Source organism: Periophthalmus magnuspinnatus, chromosome 9, assembly GCF_009829125.3.
Source record: "Periophthalmus magnuspinnatus isolate fPerMag1 chromosome 9, fPerMag1.2.pri, whole genome shotgun sequence".
Taxonomy (NCBI): domain Eukaryota; kingdom Metazoa; phylum Chordata; class Actinopteri; order Gobiiformes; family Gobiidae; genus Periophthalmus; species Periophthalmus magnuspinnatus.
The window spans coordinates 35,993,630-36,016,855 of record NC_047134.1 but is presented as its reverse complement, the minus strand read 5'-3'; the positions used below and the strand labels follow the sequence as shown (position 1 = coordinate 36,016,855).

The window sequence follows — 23,226 nt, the reverse complement described above, 5'->3', positions numbered from 1 at the left end:
TAAAATTATGCTTATTTGCTTATTTCTTATCTGCTTATTTTATTGCTAAATAATAAACCTACTTTATTCTTATGTGACTCAGGTGCATGTAGAACAGTTCTAAAAGATATAGATGATTTGGTTGAATCAACAAGCAATCTGTGTGAGCTCAGCAAATGGGCACACTAAAAAACAATATCTAAGTAAACCTGTAAATATTTACAATCCAGAAACTGTCAGTGCCAGATCGTCCGCATATACACAATGATCCCGCTCCCTGGACCCACTCAGCTCCTCAGTCTCCAACCCAGCCCTCCACAATCGGTACGAACCTCAGATCTTCTGACCCAGCTCACCTCATCTCTGACCCAGCTGCTCACGCTCTACTCCTGGACCACGGCAAACAACCCTACTCTCAATTCCCTGATCTATCTACCTTTATTTGCACATTTAAAACCTGTGTTGTTGTGTTAAACTTTTCGTGGGACTGCCGAGTCCTGTCTCCTTGGTCCCCCTATCAGTCATTACGACAGTATTTTAAAGCAAGAATGTTGTCAAAAAATGCCCCTGCACTTGAATTTAGTTTGCACTATTTTCTGGTCAGATGTGATGTTTATTTTGATGCTAAAGGCACATTTAGGTGCTTTTTGTAAAAGCAAGTAATGCAATGTTAAAGTAGTTAGGGTTCACTGATTCAGTGGATACATTTAAAGGTGTCCATCCATTCATTTCTTCCTCTTATCTGGGGCCGGGGTCACTGGGGCAGCAGCCTAAGTGTCGTAACGGGTGCGGGAAGGACCAAGAGGTGCAGACTCGGGGCAAGGTTACTGTGTTTATTTACAAAGGCAGTGAAAGTCAGTCTTAATAAGTTCATATAAGTTCACACGGAGAATCACGGAGCGGGAGGCAGACCAGGCGGGCGGAGTGCAGGTCGGGGACGAGGAAACCAGGACCGATAGGTCCTGGTTAGCCCACTCCATCTGCCCATTTGACTGCGGGTGAAAGCCGGACATGAGACTCACCATCGCCCCCAAACCATTGCAAAAGGCTCGCCACACCTGGGACATGAACTGGGTCCCTCTGTCAGAAACGATGTCCACCGGGATGCCGTGAAGGCGGAAGACATGGTTGGTGAGCTGGTCGGCGGTCTCCTTGGCTGTTGGGATATGGGCAGGGCAATGAAGTGAGCGGCCTTGGAGAACCGGTCCACCACCGTGAGGATGACCGTGTTCCCCTGGGAGGTAGGTAGTCCTGTCACAAAGTCCACTGCGATATGGGACCACGGCCGCCGAGGAACTGTAAGGGGATACAAGAGTCCAGAAGGGGGTGAATGGGAGGCCTTGGCCCGAGCACAAAGGCCCGGGTGTCCGTGTCCATGGTGGGCCACCAGAAGTGCCTCTTGAGCAGAGAGAGCGACTCGCACCGGGATGGCAGGCGAACCTGGAGGCGTGGACCCACTGGAGCACCTGGGAGCGGACAGAGTCTGGGACAAACAGTTTACCAGGTGGGCCGTTACCTGGGTCAGGGTTGTTGGTCTGGGCCTCACAGATGGTGTCCTCGATCTCCCAGTGGACCGCGGCGATAACGCATGAGGGAGGAATGATCATCTCCGCGGGACCCGGGCTGTCCTCCAGGGTGAACTGGCGAGAAAGTGCGTCCGGTTTGATGTTCCAGGACCCGGGGACGGTAGGTCAGGAGAAAGTTAAAGAGACTGAAAAACAGGGACCAACGAGCCTGACGAGAGTTGAGTCGCTTGGCAGACTGGATATATTCCAAATTTTTGTGGTCCGTCCAGACCACGAACGGCTGCTCCGCCCCCTCCAGCCAGTGGCGCCACTCCTCTAGGGGGAGTTTGACAGCCAGAAGCTCCCGGTCCCCCACGTCATAGTTGGCCTCAGCCGAGGACAACCGGCGGGAGAAGAAGGCGCAGGGACAGAGGCGATTGTGGGGTTCAAACCTCTGCGACAGCACGGCCCCCACTCCCAAGTCGGAGGCGTCTACTTCCACGACAAATTGGCGCCGGGGGTCGGGCTGGTGTAGGATGGGAGCAGAGGTGAACAGCTTCTTGAGCTTCTCGAAGGCTGATTGCGCCTCGGGGGACCAGAAAAACTGCAACGAAGGAGAGGTAAGTTTAGTTAGGGGTGAGATAACCCTACTGAAGTCCCTGATAAAACGTCTATAAAAGTTGGCGAAGCCGATGAACCGCTGGAGCTGCTTGCGGTTGATCGGGATGGGCCAATCCGCGACGGCCTGGATCTTCTCGGGGTCGGCTTTCACTTGGCCCCGCCCCACAATGAAGCCCAAAAAACTGACCTCCTTCGCATGGAATTCGCACTTCTCTGCCTTAATAAACAGTTTGTTTTCTAGGAGGCGCTGAAGAACCAGGCGGACATGACGGCGATGCTCCTGAAGGGACTGAAAAAAAATCAGGATGTCGTCCAGATAAACGAAGACGAACCGTTTCAAAAAATCACGGAGAACGTCGTTAATCAGGGCTTGGAACACCGCAGGGGCATTGGTAAGGCCAAAGGGCATGACCAGATATTCGAAGTGGCCAAGGGGGGTCTTAAACGCCATCTTCCACTCGTCCCCCTCCCTTATGCGCACAAGATGGTAGGCGTTTCGCAGGTCCAGTTTAGAAAAAACGGTGGCTCCGTGGAGGGGCGTGAAAGCAGAGTCCAGAAGGGGGAGCGGGTACTTGTTTTTAACGGTGATATTGTTCAAACCCCGGTAGTCGATGCAGGGGCGCAGTGACTTGTCCTTTTTGGCCACAAAGAAGAAGCCTGCACCCACGGGGGAAGTAGATGGTCGGATAATTCCAGCGGCCAGGGAACCCCGGATATATTCCTCCATAGACTCTCGCTCCGGCCTCGAGAGGTTATACAGCCGACTGGACGATAACGGGGCACCCGGGAGGAGGTCTATGGCACAATCGTAGGGGCGGTGCGGAGGTAAGGAGAGCGCCCGACTCTTGCTAAAAACCTCCTTGAGGTCGTGATACTCCGCCGGAACCGAAGACAGGCTAGGAACGTCCTGGGACGGGCTGATGGCGGGACCGGACCCCCCGGCGGGAGGTAGGGCAGACTGGAGACACTGGGCATGGCACTCGGGACTCCACCCCGAAACCCCACCCCAGGCCCAATCAAAGATGGGGTTATGAGTTCGAAGCCAGGGGTAGCCTAAAACTAGCGGGGAGGCGGAGGAAGACAGGACGTGAAACTGCCGGGTCTCACGGTGGTTGCCAGACAAAACCACGGTGACGGGTTCCGTGACGTGGGTCACACGACCCAAAAAACATCCATTAAGTCCCTGGGCGTTTAGGGGGCGTTCGAGGGGTTCCAGGTGTACGCCGAGCTGTTCCGCGACTTGGGCGTCAATAAAATCCTTCTCGGACCCGGAATCAACGAGGGCGGAAACAGGAAGAGTCTCTGAGTGTACGCACAGGTTGGCACTAAGCCGCAGTCTATCATTGGTATCCGGGATGTGTGACTCACCCACCAGTACTCCCAGCGCTACTGGTGGGCGCCCCCTTTTGGCCGAGCCGGGCAGGTGGCTATAAAGTGCCCGCGCTCGCCGCAGTAGAGGCAGGCTCCGGCCAGGCGACGCCTCCGCTGACGCTCCTCGGCCGAAACGAGGGTCCGGTCGACCTGCATGGGCTCCTCCGGTGGCAGAGGAGCGGCGCGTAGCTCCGGCGGGGCTGGTGAGTGTCGTCTCGCTCTCCGACGCTCCCGGAGCCGGTTGTCGATCCGGTTGGTGAGGGTGATGAGTGACCGTAGATCGGAGGGTTCATCCCAAGACACCAGCTCATCCTTTAGGTGCTCATTCAGCCCCCGCACAAAAACGGCCTGCAGTGTGCTGTCTGTCCAATCCACCTCCGCCGCATACACATGCACACGCACACATGGGGTGTATGTGCATGTGTATGAATGATACACACACACACCTCACATGCATACACATGCACACGCACACACATATACTTGTTTTCCAAGACACTTGGGGACCTCATGCAGTACTGCCATATATGGGGACCCTACTTTTCTGAGGGACTTGGAGTCACCAAAACCACACTCAAATGTTTTAATATTTTTTCTCGGCCCAGGAAAAAAAAGTGAACCAAAATCTCCACTGTTTTCTTGTTTGAGATTTACTGTTTTTTGGTGACTTTTGGGGTCGCACCAATTATGTAGTACTGGGTACAACCACCAGATGGCAATATTTATTTTTATTTTTTCCTCTTTTTGGCTATATTTTTCCATAAATATTGACTTATGACATTTGCATCATTCAAAATTGCAACAGTTTAAGTTGAAATCTGACAAATTAGGACAATATATCCTAATAAAAGATTAGATGTAAATGCTCTTCAGTGATGAAAGACTAATACATAGAAAATGATACATATATTGGCCACATTAGAAGTTTAGAGCTGTGTGCAAATCCAATGTGGCAATCATTTTTCAATTAAACCAATGACGTCAGCTACAGACTTTCAGAGACTGGATTATTTTTGTACCAGGATTTACACATGTTCAAAGACAGAACTTTACGGGACTGACAAAAGCTCAGTGTTGATTGGAGAAGTGACTTTCTGCAGCTTAATGACTGAAGTGAGTCAAAAAGCACATTAATTAAGCTACAAGTATTTTGGCATTAATTGGGGTTTCCATTTGAGGAATTATTTAAAACTGTCTGAAAACTATTCAAAACCTTTATTCACAAATGTGCATAAGTGATCCCATTTATTATTTAGGGGAGACTGGGTTAAATGAATGGGGTGGGCTACTTTTCACATTAGTGGGTTTTCTTTAAGACAGGATATTATCTACATTAAAAAATACAATGACTGAACATGACAGGATTGCTTTAATGTCAACAATTACAACAAATGTCAACAAAACTTATTTGGACAGAAAATATTTGTCAGTATTAAAGTCCAAATGAGTTACAAAGCTGACTACTTTCTTTTAAAGCTTTCTCTTTTGGCTGAATCTATACGATTTTTTATATAGAATTTGATTCCTTGCCAAGAGCGTCCTGACAGGGCTTCTGGAGAGGCCTCGATGCATTCGAGTGCTTTACCAGGTACTCTACCAGTCAGGAATGAATTCAGAAGCGTTTTTTTCACAGCTTCCACCTCTTCAGCTGTCCATTTCCTCTTCTGTCCTTTTGAGGCTTAAGAAAATAAATAAAAAAGATACAATTATCAATATATAAATATAAATTTACCACAAAAAAAAAGGTAATACATTTTGCAAACAGAACGACAAAAAGATGGAATACTTTTAAACTTAAATTTGGTGGCCCAGTGTTTTACTGAAGACATTTACACAGCCTATGCTAATTTAAATTTATTAAAGCTTCAAATGTTCCCTACAGGAAAAAAGTACCACCACCAAAAATCTGAGGGGCAGATACAAGAACAGATAATAAATCTATAAAGCATCCCACTCTCAAGTTGCACTCTCAATTTTTTATAATAAAAGTGCATGCACACAGAGCCAGAGTGAGCGAGAAAAAGGACAAAAGAGTTGCCTCGAAGTTTGCCGTCTAGGATGCAAACTTAAATGTTTAAACTTGAAGTCTATCACATGTCGTTTTCTTTAATGAGGCGCTAGCACCATTGTGCTCTCTATATTCTGTAGATGAGTAATGAGTTAGTGTTGTAATTTAGCCCTTTTTTGTGTGCAGATAATGTTATTGTATAGTTATTAATAAGCATTTTTATTTTGTGTTTAGAACCACACACCAGCAAAACATTCATCTTACCATCAATGTCTAGAGGCTGCAAACTGTTCAGTGATTCTGTCAAGATCATTAAACCAACTCGTCACTTCCTGACTCTTCATTTGAGTTTTAACCGGGCTCACCACAGCGTTCGTCTGTCCCCATCAGCACAAACAATAAAACTAATATTTAATGTATTTAAGCAAGAGAGACTAGTGATAAATAAGATAAATGCTCCTAAAAACAGTGTGCATAGTTGACGGTAAAAAATAATAAAATCACAAACTGAAGTTAGTTTCAGGTGTTTCTAACATTAACATGAGTGAATCAGCCTCTGTCATGAACAACAGATTCAAAGTAGTGCAGCTACAACATATTTCACCCAAGATCCCTTCAAACTACGTGTTCCTATAAACCTATGCAACACATTAGCACTCACCTTGGCCTTTTTCAATTTGTGATGCATCTGTGGATATCATTTGGGATGATTCTATGGGAATAAAAAGTAAATATTTTATCATTTTTCTTTGTTTTTTGTCTATTCTACCCCTAATCACCTTCTTCCCCCTTTGTACAAATACCTGGAGATTTAGAAGACACCTCAGGATCCTGTGTTGAGGTACAACCCATGCTTCCTCCCGACTGGTCTGTGCCATTTTCTGAAACAATTTTGGGCTTCTTTTGCATGTTCTCTATGGGCACAATAATTTGATTTAGAATCACAAAATCAATCCAGTTATTTTTTGTAAATTCATTCTCTCCTTCTGTCCCACATCTACCTCCCTACACTCTCAGTCTTTGTCTCCTACTGACTCATTGATTCCCCACAATGTAGATAAAAACCCAAATCACTATCCCAGAGGCTCTAGTGTTATTAGACAAATAATTTGTGCAGTAGGAAAAAACATGCGAAGACTTTAAAGGAGACCTATTCTGCAAAATCCATTTTCCTGAGCTTTTAACCTTGTTCTAACGGTGTTTGCTCATCATTAGTTTACTCAGTTGGATATGGATTGATGCATGTTGAAGGGCTTATCAGTTTTGCAGTTTTGAACAGGAATTCACTTTTCCAATTTCTATTACGAAACCCTTCTCCATCAATACTGCAGTTTACAATGAACAAAATTTAAGATATAGATCTACATTTGTTTTATTTTAACATCTGTGTATAGTTTAATACACTAATTATAAGTATTACCAAAGAACTGCCACTTCCTGTCACATTGTCCGGTTCAACTACCTGGAGATTTTTATATACAAAAGGCTTCAAGGGTAATCGTCTCGACAACGATCTTGAGTAATTTTTGTTGAAAATCAAAATGTGTCAGTTGTTAAGGAAGTTGTCCAGTTGACTACTTTTCTTAATTGGATTGGAATAATGACGGATTATACCAACCTGAAGAATTAGACGACGCCCCAGAATCTTGGGATAAGAGGCAGTCCTCATTTTCGCTGCCTGTGGCATCACTGTCTTCAATTATTTTTTCTTAAAACAAGAACATGTTCTAACAGGTAACAAATGGAACATTAATTAGTTTTTAGAAATGTATGTAAAAACCCTCAGTCGTCCAGGTAGAATCCATGGCAAAGGAGAAATTCAATTTGTCAACTGGACAAAAGTTTATTTAGTCGAATATGTTTCTCAGCTCATCCAAGCTGCTTCAGTTCTGGTCAGATGCTGGTGAACACTACCTTATATCTGCCTGAAGGGGGAGCCAACTACAATGAAATTACTATGAAACTACCACACCTATCTGTTCATAGTTCATAGTTCTGAGTAACGTATTTGACCAAATAAACTTTTGTCCAGTTGACAAATTGAATTTCTGCTTTGCTTTTAGAAATGTAATTAATTTACCTTCAGGATCAATATTGACCTCATCCAGGTTCTTGCCTTTGAATTGAGAGAGCTGTTTCAGCACATGTTTTCGTAGTTTAGTGGATGATAGCGCTGCTGGATTTTTTGCCCCACATCTTAAAGCCACTTGTCTAATAACATCGGATCCTCTGAAATGAGTGAGCACTTGGGGTCTGGCAAACATGTATGGATTATCATCCAAGACCTCACATTTTTGGAGGGTTTTTACCATTAGCTCCATAGACCTAACCATGTTAGGGGGTAAGCAGAATGGCAACCTTCCTGCCACGTTTTCCTCTAATTTCTACTCGCTGAAAATAATGACAAAGTTTTTTTTCTAATTCAGTCAAAGCCAGGCTCACATCCAGATTGGATGAAGTTGTGTCTCTCAGTTTGAAAACATCAAGAGACATTTTAGACACTTCTCCTTCCCTACGACGATTAAAGAGAATTACTTCACAAAGTGTCAGTTTTGAGAGGTCTGCCCAGGTCTGTTTGTTTGGCTGGTTTTCTAGTTTCACCTGCAGCTCCTCCCTTTTCAAGTCAAGTTCTTTATGCATTTTGAGAACATCATCTGTTACTGGAAGAAGTTGGGGAGAATTCCATTTCACTTCATGCAAGTTCCTAAGGGCTTGGGGATGATACACATTCACTCCATTTTGTGTCGCATAACTTCTTGAAAACACAGGCATTATTCACGAGCTCTTCATTTCCTTCCACCATAGCCTCACATTCAATAATGCTTGCTATTTTTTTAGGTTATGGCCAGATTTGAGTGCCAATGATGGTGTCTTGAATGTGCTTGTTTCATCATTTATCCCTGCCACATTTTTAACAACTTCAATTACATTTCTAAAATTTGCTGGAACAAAAAAATCAGACATGGTCTTTAAGTTGCCTTCTTTTTGGCCTTGAAGAACTAACCTTCCTGCCTCACGCATCTTTTTTCGAATGTATTCATGCTTTGTTTTGTCATGTCCATGTTTATTAAAAAGATGCTCTCCAAACTTCACAATTTCTTTCTTTTTTGACAATGTTAGTAATTGGATCATCACGCATGTCCTGTACCATATTCCAAAACGGCTGACTGACACTATCCGGAATAGGCTCTGCATATTTACAAAGAGCTTGAACTCTCGACATTCCTTTTTTAAGTCCTTGCACTTTTTGGCTCAAGTAGCATCTCTTCATGTGTCTCCATAAAGTCTGTCTTTTATAGTACCCCTCACAATTGATACAGTGGAAATCTGGAAAAAGTGGAAAAAATCTTTAGCTTTAGCAGGAAGACTGGGCTGTCTTCGTGGTATGACAGTGCCTTTACCACCTTTTATTACGATATTATTGTGGGCCCTATTGCCTTTATTTAAAAGCAAAGACAGCAGCGTTTTGGAGCCTTTAGGACTCGAAGGCTTTTTGTACTTCGAGTACATCTTCATGCACTGACTTTAAATGACGGGCCGTTTTGAAGACAGATTTTGAGCAATAGAAGCAATGGAACTTCTTGTTGTATATTCTACTATCATCTTTTTTTTCCTCTCCAGTGTCATTACACTAACTTCAGATGTGTTTGGAAATAAAAGTGTGTCTGATTCCTTTTCCTTCTTCCGTTTTGGTCCAGTCAGTGTTCTCTCTTTGGTTGTGGCTCACCATCTGAGTCTGGTGTCTTCCTTGTCAGGGACATATTCATCTTGGCTTCCAGAGCTGGTCAGATTTTCACATTTGCTGGTCAAGCTGAAAGAAGAGGTAAAGCCAAAAGTGTCTGAGCAAAACATGCTGATTCCCCCTCGAACAGTGATTGGCCATATCGGGGAGCCTGCCAGCATTCTATCCCAGCAAGTAGACACTCATTCTGCTGCCCCCAAAGAATCCATCAAATTCACCTTTGGAAATTCTCCCTTGCCAGTAGAATGGAGAGAGCGCATCACATCCAAACTGAACTGTATGCCTGAGGTATTCTCACAGCACGATTTAGACTTTGGCTGCCCCGACAAAGTCCAGCACCACATCAAATTGCATGATGAAACCCCCTTCAAACACCGAGCTCGACCCATCCACCCACAGGACATTGAAGCACTTCGCCAGCACCTCCGTGATCTTCTTGGAGCTGGTGTGATCTGAGAATCTCAGTCGCCTTTCTCTTGTCCAATCATTGTTGTTCGGAAGAAAAATGGAGATGTCCGTCTGTGCGTAGATTACAGGAAGCTCAATCTGCAGACAGTGAAGGACGCCTATGCTCTCCCTAATCTGGAAGAATCCTTCTCAGCCTTGATGGGTTCTAAATGGTTCACTGTTTTGGACTTGAAATCTGGATATTATCAAATAGCCATGAGAGAAGAGGACAAGGAAAAAAATGCATCCGTCACCCCATTAGGGATTTGGGAATTCAATCGAATGCCACAGGGTGTCACTAATGCACCCAGTACTTTCCAACACCTGATGGAGAAATGTATGGGCGGCTTACACCTGAAGGAGGCACTTGTTTTTCTGGTTGATATAATAATTTTCTCTGATACATTGGAGGAGCATGAAAAGAGATTGCTGCATGTTCTTGGTCACTTGAATGAGTACGGACTGAAACTCTTGCCGGAGAAATGTCGGTTTTGAGACAGAGAAAATTGAGGCATTAAAATCCTGGCCAGTTCCGACAAATCTCAAGGAGTTGAGATCTTTTCTAGGTTTCTCTGGCTACTATCGATGCTTCATAAAAGACTATTCCTCTCTCACCAAACCACTAAACAATCTCACTAGAGGGTACCCGCCAGCTCACAAATCGGCCAAAGTAAAGAAGACGCAAGTACAATACTTTGATACTAACCAGTCTTTTGGCAACAGATGGACGCCAGAATGTCAAAGGGCATTTGAACAGTTGATCGACAAATTAACAACATCCCTTGTTCTTGGATTTGCCAATCCCAAGCAGCCATACATTCTGCCCATACCACTCCTTATCATCCACGAGGTAACCCAGTGGAGCAATCTAAGCGGACCTTGTTAAACATGTTGGGCACCCTTGAGCACAAGTAGAAAAGTAAATGGCGAGAATATGTGAAACCTCTTGTACATGAGTACAATTGTACACAGGATTCCCACCCTATGAACTTATCTTCGGATGATCACCCCGTCTACCCGTAGATCTGGCGTAGACGCCCACGAGCTCCCGGTAAGTGCTTTTTAAAAGGTGTTTTGGGTCATGTTTGTCCGGGAGCTGCACAATTGAGTTGTCTGTTTCTTTTTATTAAAGTGCTCAAATGAGAGCATTGAGACCAAGGGTGTGTCAGACTTATTTTCACAGAGGGCCACATTAGCAAAATGGTTGCTCTCAAAGGGCCAGATGTAAATGTAAGACAGTATAAACCAAATATAATGTAAAATAAATAACATTGTTTTTATCTTGTTAATTAACCTTCTGTTAAAAATACTGCATATGAATTTGTATAGATATGAAAAAATTGCTGTGTATCTCCTGATAAAAGTGATATTTTAAGAGAGTCATACTTTTAAATTTACCTTGTCGTGGGCCACATAAAATGACATGGTGGGCCACATTTCGCCCGCAGGCCTTGAGTTTGACACGTGACTTTCATGAGCGCCCTGTTCAAAATACAGAAAAAATATATCAGTGAAACAACCAAACAAACCAGATTCCTAAACAGGTCCATTTAAAACATTAAAAACAGGAGCAGGTTGATTCTAAATGTTTATCTCCACATTGTTAAAAGTTCTGCAAATTTTTTGTACGGCCAGTTTTTAGATAGAGACAACCATGAGATTTTGAATTAAAAGTTCTCCTTCACCTCTTCTCTTCCCCATCTCTCCCTTCTCTTCCCCATCTCTCCCCCTCTCCTCCCTCCTGTCCTTCACTCATCTTCTCTCCCTTTTCCCCATTTCAGTTCTAGTGCGTCCAGTTTTGACCTCTTCCCCTTCTGTCCTCCTTTCTCTTTTTCGCCCCGTCTTTTCTGTCCTTTCTCTTTCCCTCTCTTCGCTCTATTCTGTTTTTAGATGTACACAGTGATGAGATCTTGTATTAAAAGTTCTTATCAAAGTTAAAACAAGTGGTTTATTGAGTCAGTTTGTTGTCGTCGTCCCATAAATGCATGTTGTGGAAAAATTACAATTCTAGATGAAAAGTAATCCATTTGCGAAGCCTGGTGTGTTTTGAAACACAGAAAAAAGGTTTGTTTCTTACAGCAGATACAGACTTCCCTTTCTCCCGAGGATCTGAACTCAATTTATACCAAAATGACAAAGCTTTTGTTTCACACCCATAAGATGATGAGCTTTTACACTTTGACAGAACGACGAGTTTCCTGTGGGACAGAGACAGAGCTTCACACATGTTAACCAGAATCAGAAGACTTTTATCTCTCCATCGTCCTGCTCAGTGTCGTAGCTGAGGTGAGGCTGATATTACACAACTGCAGTGTGTGAGTCTCAGTGTCTGTGTGTCCTCAGGCGGCGTACATCCTGCAGGACTGGTGGCTCATGTACTGGTGAGTGTGTTGTGTAAATATATAGTCATGTTAAAAGTGCAATGTGTAACTTTTCTGCTGGAGCGTGCGCCATGGAGATGTTATTGTTTAATATTAAATACCCAGACAAACCAATAACACGTAGGTCACATGTATCAAACTCAAGGCCCGTGGACCAAATGTGGCCCTCCACATCATTTTATGTGGCCCTCGACAGGTTAAATTAAAAGGTACGATGGTCTTAAAATGTCATTTTATCAGGAGATGTGGCCATACATACACGGCCATATTTTTACATCTAGGCAAATACATATGTAATTGTGAATGAAATCATGCTTTTATTTTTATCATTAATGAATTGTGTGTTTATATTGTGTTACAGACTAACCAGGTGTGATTGGGAAATTACAAGTTTGTTTAATCAAGTTGTAAAGTAATTGAACTAAGTTGAAAAGTTGAATGGTCAACAGATGAGTAACCTAAAATAACAGAAAGGCCGTGTGAATGTGGAGAGGGGTCCGGGATGTTGGTCTGATGACAGATGAGGAAATTGTTGGAATGTCAAGCTGTTAACAAAAAGCCTGGTCTGAGAAGGAGACGGTGAAGAAAGCAGAGATCTCATGGAAGCATGTGTAGTTTCTTCTGTGCTCCTTCCCTCTGATCAGAGTAAATCTAAGTCTAATACCTGTTTTGAGTCTTTATTGGTAAAAAAGCGCGTCGAGAACAAAGTAATAAATACAGAAATGGTTAATTAACAAGTTAAAATGTAGTTAGTATTTACGCCTGGTCCTTTTTTTTCTGATGGTGAAATGTGTTTGACACCCCTGATGTAGATCACTAATTTACATGAGGCTCACTGTAATAATCAGACCGCCACGTTCCAAATACAAAGTGATCATGTGCGCACTTCCTGCTCCATTGACTCTGGCGCCAATTCACACTCTGTGTAAAAACTGTGTCCTCTCTCTGTCTCTGCTGCTTCAGACTCATTTTGGTCTTAAATGTTCGTATTAACCCTCTACATGATCCCGGGGTTTTTATTTCACTATTGCGTTTCTAACTTAAGATATGAACATTAATAACAGACAAATCAGGCGTCGTCGCTCCAGGTTAGCAACAGGTTTGACTGACGCTGTGGGTGACGTCACACTTAGTCACTTCTTTATACAGTCTCTTGTTTTTCTCTTTGGATATAAGCAGATCATCACAAACGTTACATGAGGCACGTTTTTAATTTATTATAAAATGTTTAGGTTCATGTTTTGTGTTTCTACAGGTCAAATGGACAAGTCCCCAACAACACAACTGAAATAATTAGAAATCTCCACAATGAAACGTCCTCGCTCCAAGAAAATCTGAGCTTCTACTTCGGCGTTTACTCAGGTTCCAGCTCTACTTAGTTTATACATAAATATAAAGTTGTCTATATAAACTGAATGTCTCCTAAAAAATGTGTTTCCTTTCCAGGTTTGACCGCCACTGCTGTCGTCTTTGGATACGCCAGGAGTTTAGTGATCTTCCACGGCCTGGTCCGATCCTCCCAGAGTCTCCATAACGACATGTTCAGCGCCGTCCTCCGCTCACCCGTGCGACTTTTTCTTTACATCAACCCCATTGGTTTGTTCATTTATTCTGAGAAGCAAACCACACACTTATCGCTTTAACAGATACGGATTAATAGTGTTTTTTTCTCTTCTGTAGGTGGAATTCTGAATCGATTTTCCAAAGACATCGGCCAAATGGACTCGTTGCCTATAACGTTTGTGGATTTTTATCAGGTACGTTTAAACTTTTACGAAAATGCATTGTTAAGTTTATTTTAGACGATAGGTAAAAATCACACCATCAGAAGCCACCAAAGCCGCCACCCTGTGAGATTTTGAGCGACACAAGCGGAGTAGAGCGGCCACGAAGGCCAAGGAATAATAAATCAATTACTAATTATAATGTTTGTGCTTCCAGGAGCTTCTAAACCTGCGGCTCGTTCACATCGCTCACAGACTCGTTCATGTCGTACCATGTGACCGGTCTAACCAATCAGACCTTGAGCGTAGCCAGAGCGGACACAGAGCATAGCCGAAGCTAAAGATTAAAAATTTAAGTCAACAGACGAATTTTGAGCCAAGAAAAAGTTGATCTGGAAATGGTAATAAATAGCCGTAAAATTGGACCTTTGTGAAGCTGTAGGAGCCCTGTCAGCCCGTCAGTCGAACACGAGCAGTTTGTGATTTCATTTTGCTCTAGGAGAATAATACTTTCTGGGCAGGATGTTTTTTTTCCGTTGTAGTACCTTTAAGTGACCACTAGTCCGAGACAGCTCTGAGCAGCAGGACCCTCCAGTTGTTTGAATAGATCCATGTTTCCATCTCATAAATTCATACATTTGTTCATTATTAGCAGCAGTGCCCAGACTATGGAACAGCGCCCTCTGCCTGTCAGATCCTCAGTATTTTACACAGTTTAAGACTAGACTGAAAGCCACGTCTTCTCCCTGGCATTTAATATAGAACGGCAGAAAGAAGAGCCATAGAAATGAATAGAATTTGACCCTTAGCTCAAACATGTACAGGCCTATAAATAAACAGCTTTATTATTGTCCTACACAAAGTTTTGAAAATGTTTTTGTGCTTTTAAGATTTCCAAAAGATGATATTTTGAGTGGTGACCATCTCATTTGTTGTATTTGCATCTTAACCTGTGTTTTAGTTGTTTTTACAGAACGCTGGAGTCATCGGCGTCATCCCGCTCATCCTTATTCCAGTCCTGCTGCTTCTTCTACTGTTTTTGTATTTAAGGCATTTCTACCTCCAGACATCGCGGAATATTAAACGTCTCGAGGCCAGTGAGTCTGTTTACGGCTCCAGTAACCCACAGCCCCCACCTTATTGGCCAACTTTGGTGTCAATCACAAACTAACAAGTTTGTTTTGCGCTGAGGAACAAAGTTGGCGCTTTCAGAAGTTTATTATGCCTGAAACTGACAAAAGAAATGCAGAGAAGTGACGGAACAGATTTCACTTTCCTGCAGCAGATTGGACATGGAGGCTCTAACTTCCTTTGTGGACATAATTTCTTGACTGGATTATATTCTCTGGACGGAACGAATGAGACCAATTTTGTGTGAATATGTTGATGTTTGACAGAACCAGAGCGCTCAATGGTAAGTGAAGTCCAGATTCACATTTCTGACTTCTCTGTAAAAACGTCTTTCCTGTCAGCACTGTGGTGATTCGAGGTGTAAATGGTTTACATATTCAGAAAGATGAGAGCCGTAGTTTTCATTTGATGTGTAGATTGTTTGTGTGGGTGACGCAGAAATACACGTACAATTAGCTAAGTGGTTAACACACAAACAAGCCTGCACATTTAGGCTGAGTTCTTCTTTCAAACTGAAAACACTCTGTTCCACCTTGTGATGTCATCATGTGGTGATACAGGAAGTGCTCCACTGTGTTTTAAACTCCACACACCTTCATTTCTGGAATCATTTAGTTCAGTAGAGATTAGCAATTCCAGGAAATAATCCAAAAGTTGAAATAAACTCCCACTTGATGACATCACAAGGTGGAACAGAGCATTTTGAGCTTTGGAGATGTAACAGACTAATATGTGTGAAAGAAAACAAAACTCCAGGTCTGTTTTTGAGGCAGTAACAGCATTAGAGCATGGATTAAAGTCACAATTTTGTTTGATGTAGGACCTTTAATCTTCTTTGCATTTATTCAGTTTACCACCAAACTGTGGAACATTCCAGGAAAAGCAATAACATTTTAAAAGCGTTGTCGTTCTTCTTGTTGATGTTAGGTCTGCACGCTGGAGAGGTGGGCCTGGTGCTGACCTGTGCCATGTACGGTTAGACAAAGTGCAGAAGTGGAGAACATGGTCTGACCTCAACTCTCACGTAAAGTTTATTTTAAGAAAGACATTTCAGCAGCGACTTACAAAAAGAACCCTTTGTGCTGCCAGATGACGTCTGTGGAGAGAGTGGTGGAGCACACGGAGCTGGAGAGTGAGGCGCCGTGGGAAACCGACAAGAAGCCGCCTCCCGATTGGCCGAAGCGAACTTCAGCTACGGCGACGATGGGCCCCTCGTCCTGAAAGACCTGAGCGTCAGCCTGGAGCCCGGGGAAAAGGTGAGGTCGGAGTGACAAACTCGTGTGTCACAGCGGCAACGTAATTACAAACAGTCGTATTAGAAAGCAGAAACTATAAATAGACAGTTTTGTTTCTCAGTGATATTTGGAGTAGTTTTCCCCTCCCCGAACCGCCACCTTAACGTGGTGGAGGGGTTTGAGCACCCGAATGATCCTGGGAGCTATGTTGTCGGGGGCTTCATGCCCCTGGTAGGGTCACCCATGGCAAACAGGTCCTCGGAGACGGGTCTGACTAAGAGCGGTTCAGAAGCCCATCATGAATAGAGTAACAACGAGGCCAGTTACGTCGCCCGGACTGGCGTTACCGGGGCCCCACCCTGGAGCCAGGCCTGGGGTGGGTGCTCGGCAGCGAGCGCCTGGTGGCCGGGCCTTTCCCCACGGGGCCCGGTCGGGCCCAGCCCGAAGAAACGACGTGGGGCCGTCCTCCCGTGGACCCACCACCTGCGGGAGGAGCCATGAGGGGCGGGTGCGGAGAGATCCGGGCAGCAGTCGAAGGTGGGGACCTCGACGACCGGATCTCCGGACATGGAGACTAGCTCTGGGGACATGGAATGTCACCTCGCTGGGGGGGAAGGAGCCTGAGCTTGTGCGGGAGGTTGAGCGTTACCGGCTAGATATAGTCGGCCTCACCTCCACGCACAGCTTGGGCTCTGGAACCCAACTTCTTGAGAGGGGTTGGACTCTCCATTTCTCTGGCGTTGCCCGCGGGGAGCGGCGGCGAGCTGGTGTGGGCTTGCTCATTGCCCCACAGCTCAGCCGCTGCGTGTTGGGGTTCACTCCGGTGAACGAGAGGGTCTGCGCCTTCGGGTCGGGGACAGGTCTCTCACTGTTGTGTCGGCCTACGGGCCAAACAGCAGTGCAGAGTACCCGGCCTTCTTGGAGTCCCTGGGAGGGGTACTAGACAGTGCACCAACCGGGGACTCCGTTGTTCTCCTGGGGGACTTCAACGCCCATGTGGGTAATGACAGTGACACTTGGAGGGGCGTGATTGGGAGGAACGGCCTCCCCGATCTGAACCCGAGCGGTGTTTTGTTATTGGACTTCTGTGCTAGTCACAGCTTGTCCATAACAAACACCATGTTCGAGCACAAGGGTGTCCATCGGTGCACGTGGCGCCAGGACACTCTAGGTCGGAGGTCGATGATCGACTTTGTTGTCGTGTCATCTGACCTCCGACCGCGTGTCTTGGACACTCGGGTGAAGAGAGGGGCTGAGCTGTCAACTGATCACCACCTGGTGGTGAGTTGGATCCGCTGGCGGAGGAGGAAGCCCGACAGACCTGGCAGGCCCAAGCGCATTGTGAGGGTCTGCTGGGAACGTCTGGCGGAGCCCTCTGTCAGGGGGGTCTTCAACTCCCACCTCCGGGAGAGCTTCTCCCTGATCCCGGGGGAGGTTGGAGACATGGACTCCGAGTGGGCCATGTTCTCCACCTCTATTGTCGATGCGGCTGCTCGTAGCTGTGGTCGTAAGGTCTGTGGTGCTTGTCGCGGCGGCAATCCCCGAACCCGGTGGTGGACACCGGAAGTAAGGGATGCCGTCAAGCTGAAGAAGGAGTCCTATCGAGCCTTGTTGGCTCGTGGGACTCCTGAGGCAGCTGATGAGTACCGGCGGGCCAAGCGTGCCGCGGCTCGGGCAGTCACAGAGGCAAAAACTCGGGGTTGGGAGGAGTTCGGGGAGGCCATGGAGGAGGACTATCGGACGGCCTCAAAGAGATTCTGGCAAACCGTCCGACGCCTCAGGAGGGGGAAGCAGTGCTTCACCAACACTGTTTACAGTGCGGGTGGAGAGCTGCTGACTTCGACTGGGGATGTTGTCGGGCGGTGGAAGGAATACTTTGAGGATCTCCTCAATCCCACTGTCACGTCTTCCGAGGAGGAAGCAGAAACTGGGGACCCAGAGGCGGACTCGTCCATCACCCTGGCTGAAGTCACTGAGGTGGTTGGCAAGCTCCTCGGTGGCAAGGCTCCGGGGGTGGACGAGATCCGTCCTGAGTACCTCAAGTCTCTGGATGTTGTGGGACTGTCTTGGCTGACACGTCTCTGCAACATCGCGTGGCGGTCGGGGACAGTACCTGTGGAATGGCAGACCGGGGTGGTGGTCCCTCTGTATAAGAAGGGGGACCGGAGGGTGTGTTCCAATTACAGGGGAATCACACTCCTCAGCCTTCCCGGTAAGGTCTATTCCAGGGTACTGGAGAGGAGAATCCGACCGATAGTCGAACCTCGGATTCAGGAGGAGCAGTGTGGTTTTCGTCCTGGTCGTGGAACACTGGACCAGCTCTATACTCTCCATCGGGTCCTCGAGGGCTCATGGGAGTTTGCCCAACCAGTCCACATGTGTTTTGTGGATCTGGAGAAGGCATTCGACCGTGTCCCTCGTGGTGTCCTTTGGGGGGTGCTCTGGGAGTATGGGGTCCGGGGCTCTTTGCTAAGGGCTGTCCGGTCCCTGTATGACCGGAGCAGGAGCTGTGTTCGCATTGCCGGCAGTAAGTCAGACCTGTTCCCAGTGCATGTTGGACTCCGCCAGGGCTGCCCTTTGTCACCGGTTCTGTTCATTATATTTATGGACAGAATTTCTAGGCGCAGCCAGGGGCCGGAGGGGGTCTGGTTTGGGAACCACAGGATTTCATCTCTGCTGTTTGCAGATGATGTTGTCCTGATGGCTTCTTCGAGCCAGGACCTGCAGCAGGCACTGGGGCGGTTTGCAGCCGAGTGTGAAGCGGCTGGGATGAGAATCAGCTCCTCCAAATCCGAGGCCATGGTTCTCGACCGGAAAAAAGGTGGTTTGCTCTCTCCGGGTGGGTGGTGAGTCTCTGCCCCAAGTGGAGGAGTTCAAGTATCTCGGGGTCTTGTTCACGAGTGAGGGAAGGATGGAGCGGGAGATTGACAGGCGGATCGGTGCAGCGTCTGCAGTGATGCGGTCGCTGTATCGGTCCGTTGTGGTAAAGAAGGAGCTGAGCCGGAAGGCGAAGCTCTCGATTTACCGGTCAATCTACGTTCCTACCCTCACCTATGGTCATGAGCTTTGGGTAATGACCGAAAGGACAAGATCGCGGATACAAGCGGCTGAAATGGGCTTCCTCCGCAGAGTGGCCGGGCGCACCCTTAGGGATAGGGTGAGGAGCTCGGTCACACGGGAGGAGCTCGGAGTAGAGCCGCTGCTCCTACACGTTGAGAGGAACCAGCTGAGGTGGCTCGGGCATCTGCTCAGGATGCCTCCTGGACGCCTCCCTAGGGAGGTGTTCTGGGCATGTCCCACCGGGAGGAGGCCCCGGGGAAGACCCAGGACACGCTGGAGGGACTATGTCTCTCGACTGGCCTGGGAACGGCTTGGGGTCCCACCGGAGGAGCTGGAGGACGTGTCCGGGGTGAGGGAAGTCTGGGAGTCCCTGCTTAGACTGCTGCCCCCGCGACCCGGCCCCGGATAAGCGGAAGAAAATGGATGGATGGATGGATGGATGGATTTGGAGTAGTTTTAAATGTTTGTTAGATTTTCATCACTATTCTGAGTAACTATTGTGGTGCAGTTTCTTTACTAAATTAAAAGGAATACATGGTGGTACTTCAAGTAATTTTGGCTTTGAACTGCACAGTATTAGTGAGAGCAAACAAAACGCAGCTTGTTTGTGTTCGTGTGTATTTTTTCCTTCTCTATTTACACAGAACAAACAGTGCAACAAAAATAAAAATGTCATGTTTTTTCACTGTAATGGAATACTTTTACACAGAGGTTGTATTATGAGTCTTCAGAACAGTACTATGATTGGAGCATGCACCAGAAAATGTAACAAAATACGTTTTAATTTGGATATTCGCCTTATTCTGGAGGTTACTGTGGGCGCCGCCATCGTCGTTAGGGTTGTATTATTTTAAACGAGGCTGATTTTGACAGTAAATACGTTTAATCGGGACAGAGGTGTTTTAAATCCTCCCACAGAAAGGGGGCAGTGTTGATTTGTTGGTCACAGGAACATAGAACGTTTTGCATGAATCATCACTACTCTGTCAGATTTTAGCGGCAAAATGTTTCTTAAATGAATGGGATTCTCACTTAACTGGAAGAGCTACCACAAAGACGCGGTTTAGAAACGTTTAGAGGCAAAAGTGGGCGGGGCCAAATCAGGTGAATTCATCTTTTTTTTCAGTATTCTTATCAGTGGCTATAAAAGAATGTTTACTTTTTGTAGTATAAATTAAATATACAAATTCTAGCTTTTAAATATTCCTAATCGTCTTAAACGTATTCTTCAGGTCGGGATCGTGGGGAGGACCGGGGCTGGAAAGAGCTCTCTGGTGTCTGCTCTGTTCCGTCTTTCGGAGCCAAAGATTTACATCGATGGAGTCCTGACATCAGAGCTCGGCCTGCACCACCTGCAACAGAAGATGTCCATCATTCCTCAGGTTTGACGTTTGCTCCATCAGACAAATGAACAACTATGGGGTTTATTCTAATTTAGTCGTTTAATGGACTTGTTTCCAGGATCCAGTGCTGTTTAGTGACACTGTGAGGAAGAATCTGGACCCGTTCTGTCAACATGCTGATGTGGACTTGTGGAACGCTTTGGAAGAGGTGAGTTTTGGGGCTGAAAGATGAACGAGACACGTAGAGGGACGGGTGAAGACAGATGGAGTTGCTGGGATAGGCTTGGAAATAGAGGGCGTGGTGTTAGCATATTATCACGTTAACTTAATTTTTGACGGTTTTGACGTGTGTTAAAATGCCTCACGCCCAAAGTTATGCTCGGCGACCTGTTTGTCCCTGAGCCGCTGACGGTTAGAAACCTCTTCAGGTTTGTCCACTTTAACACTCCCACATCTCACAAGGCCAACATTTAAAACTTAAATAGTGACTTTTTATTAACACTTCAGAAAGAATCAGAGCAAATACGAAATAGAACTATGCAATTTCTCAATGTTTTGGTTCTGATCTGAGTTGGTGCTTTCATGCAGTTGTCAAAGGATTTCCCAAATGTTTAGAATGATTTGGGTTCTGCACTTAACCTGGAACAAGTCACCAAAGTTCAAAAGTACAGTGGCTTTTAAAACATTAAATGTGAAACATTAGGACAAATACTCATTACTGGACGGGGAAGTTTTGAAGTTTAACTTTTTCAACAATAATACAATTTAAATCAATGCTTGTTTTTTGCATTTGTAGAAAAGTGTGGAATTGTGCAGAGTAAATGGGTTATACAGACCATTCCTAAAATATGAGCCTGTCAGTAAAGCAGAGGCTAGGCAAAATGGGCGATTTTCCTTTAGTTTATTTGAAGGGACAGTGTGCAAAAAAACATTAATAGATGCTTTGCACCAGATTATAGCCAAAGCTAGTTTCTGTCTGTAGTCCCTGAGTCCTTTATCTTTAAAGAACGTGTTTTCTCCTCCGTCTGATCTACAACCCATCGTCATCAGAGCCATTTAAGAGTTAGACATTTTAAGACAAATTTGTAATGTCTCTGAAGTTTAAACTACAAAGGTGGATATGTTCGATTTAAACAGCTCTTCAGCCTCTGTTCTGCGCCTTTTAAAATCTTAATGATGATAAAATTAACACAATACTTACCTAAAGATGGTTTGTCTTTGAGTGTTTGTTGCTGTGGTTGTGCAGGTGAAGACCATCCTGGCCAAGTCCGGCTCTAACTTCTGTGTGGGGCAGAGGCGGCTCCTGTGTTTGGCTCGAGCTGTTCACAGGAAGAACCCCGAGGTACCAGCACACACCGTACACCCATCCACACATGACACAGAACATGTTTGTGCCAGTGGATGAATATTAAAGATACTCTATGAAACTTTTCTGGTGGTGCACTCCATAGATGCAAAATAATAGGTCTGTGGTACAGTGGCCCACTGGAAAAGTTCCCTAGAGTCTATTTGATATAATTATTAAACATGCTCGATGACAACACCTGGAGCTAAGAGGTTTGAACTCTCCCTGACCCATTAGAAACACACTGTGCCTAATCTCATTTGTCAATTGTCTTCTAGAAACGAGGCTTTGAAGTTTGACTTTTATCCCTTAATTGAACATTAACATGCCAGTTTGTTTTTTCCAGGACGGATGAGCTGATCCAAAAAAACAGTCCGACAGAAGTTTAAAGTCTGTACAGTCGTCACGTTCGCCCACCGCCTCAACACCATCTTCTTTACGATGGTGCAGCAGCTCGAGTCGGCCAGACAGGTGAGTCAAAGGTCACGTGAACTTTGACCTGGTAGTGCTTTAGCTCGAGTAATGACACATCTCTTTGTAAGTACTGCATTCATTTTTTTGTAAAAATAGATTTTTAGCACTAGTGGCTGTGCAATACAAACTTATGAACGGAACAAGTCGAGTTTCATGGGGGCAGCACCTGCACACAGGCTCCCGTCTTCTGTCTCTGCGTGTCCGTTTGAAATGGCTCTCCACCTGCACTTTTAACAGTGTTGGTGAAGCACTGCCTCCCCCTCCTGAGGCATCGCAGGGTTTGCCAGAATTTCTTTGAAGCCGTCCGATAGTCCTCCTCCATCGTTTACACCATTAAATCTCAACACATTCATCTCTAAAAATGGTGAGATCAGGAGTTCGCCCCTGAAGTAAATGGTCCAAACCAACAATAATACTGTTCATGTTAAACTACGGGTGTTACACTGCAGCCCCTTTGTGTCATCTCCCCAGGTCTGATCCATCGCAAATAATCTGTCCAAAGAGAGGAGTAACTACACTGAAACTAACACACTTATTGTTTACAGTCCACACATTAGGTCTGTTGTGCAGCCCTAGCCAACAAACAAACTGTAAACAATAGGTGTTTGAAGTTAACAGTCTGAAGGGAGGAGCTATAAGGCAGTGTCCAGCAGTAATCTGACCACAACTGAAGAAGTGTCTTGGATGAGCAGCCAAAGCCAGTTTTGTCCAGATGACAGATTGAACTTCATCTTTTGCTACGGCTCAGACCTGGACGACTCAGGGATTACACAGACATTTTACTCTATATTTCTAATCCTTACAGTGTGTGTGAGGCTTTAGGACCAGCGACACTTGTCCAGGAACGACCCTGGACATGC

The 23,226-nt window shown here is 45.5% G+C and overlaps 1 pseudogene; it reads left to right on the top strand.

The window, feature by feature from the left end:
- The first annotated feature begins 10,673 nt into the window (after positions 1-10,673).
- LOC117376235 (ATP-binding cassette sub-family C member 4-like) lies at positions 10,674-23,180 on the top strand (annotated as a pseudogene).
- The last annotated feature ends 46 nt before the right edge of the window (positions 23,181-23,226 follow it).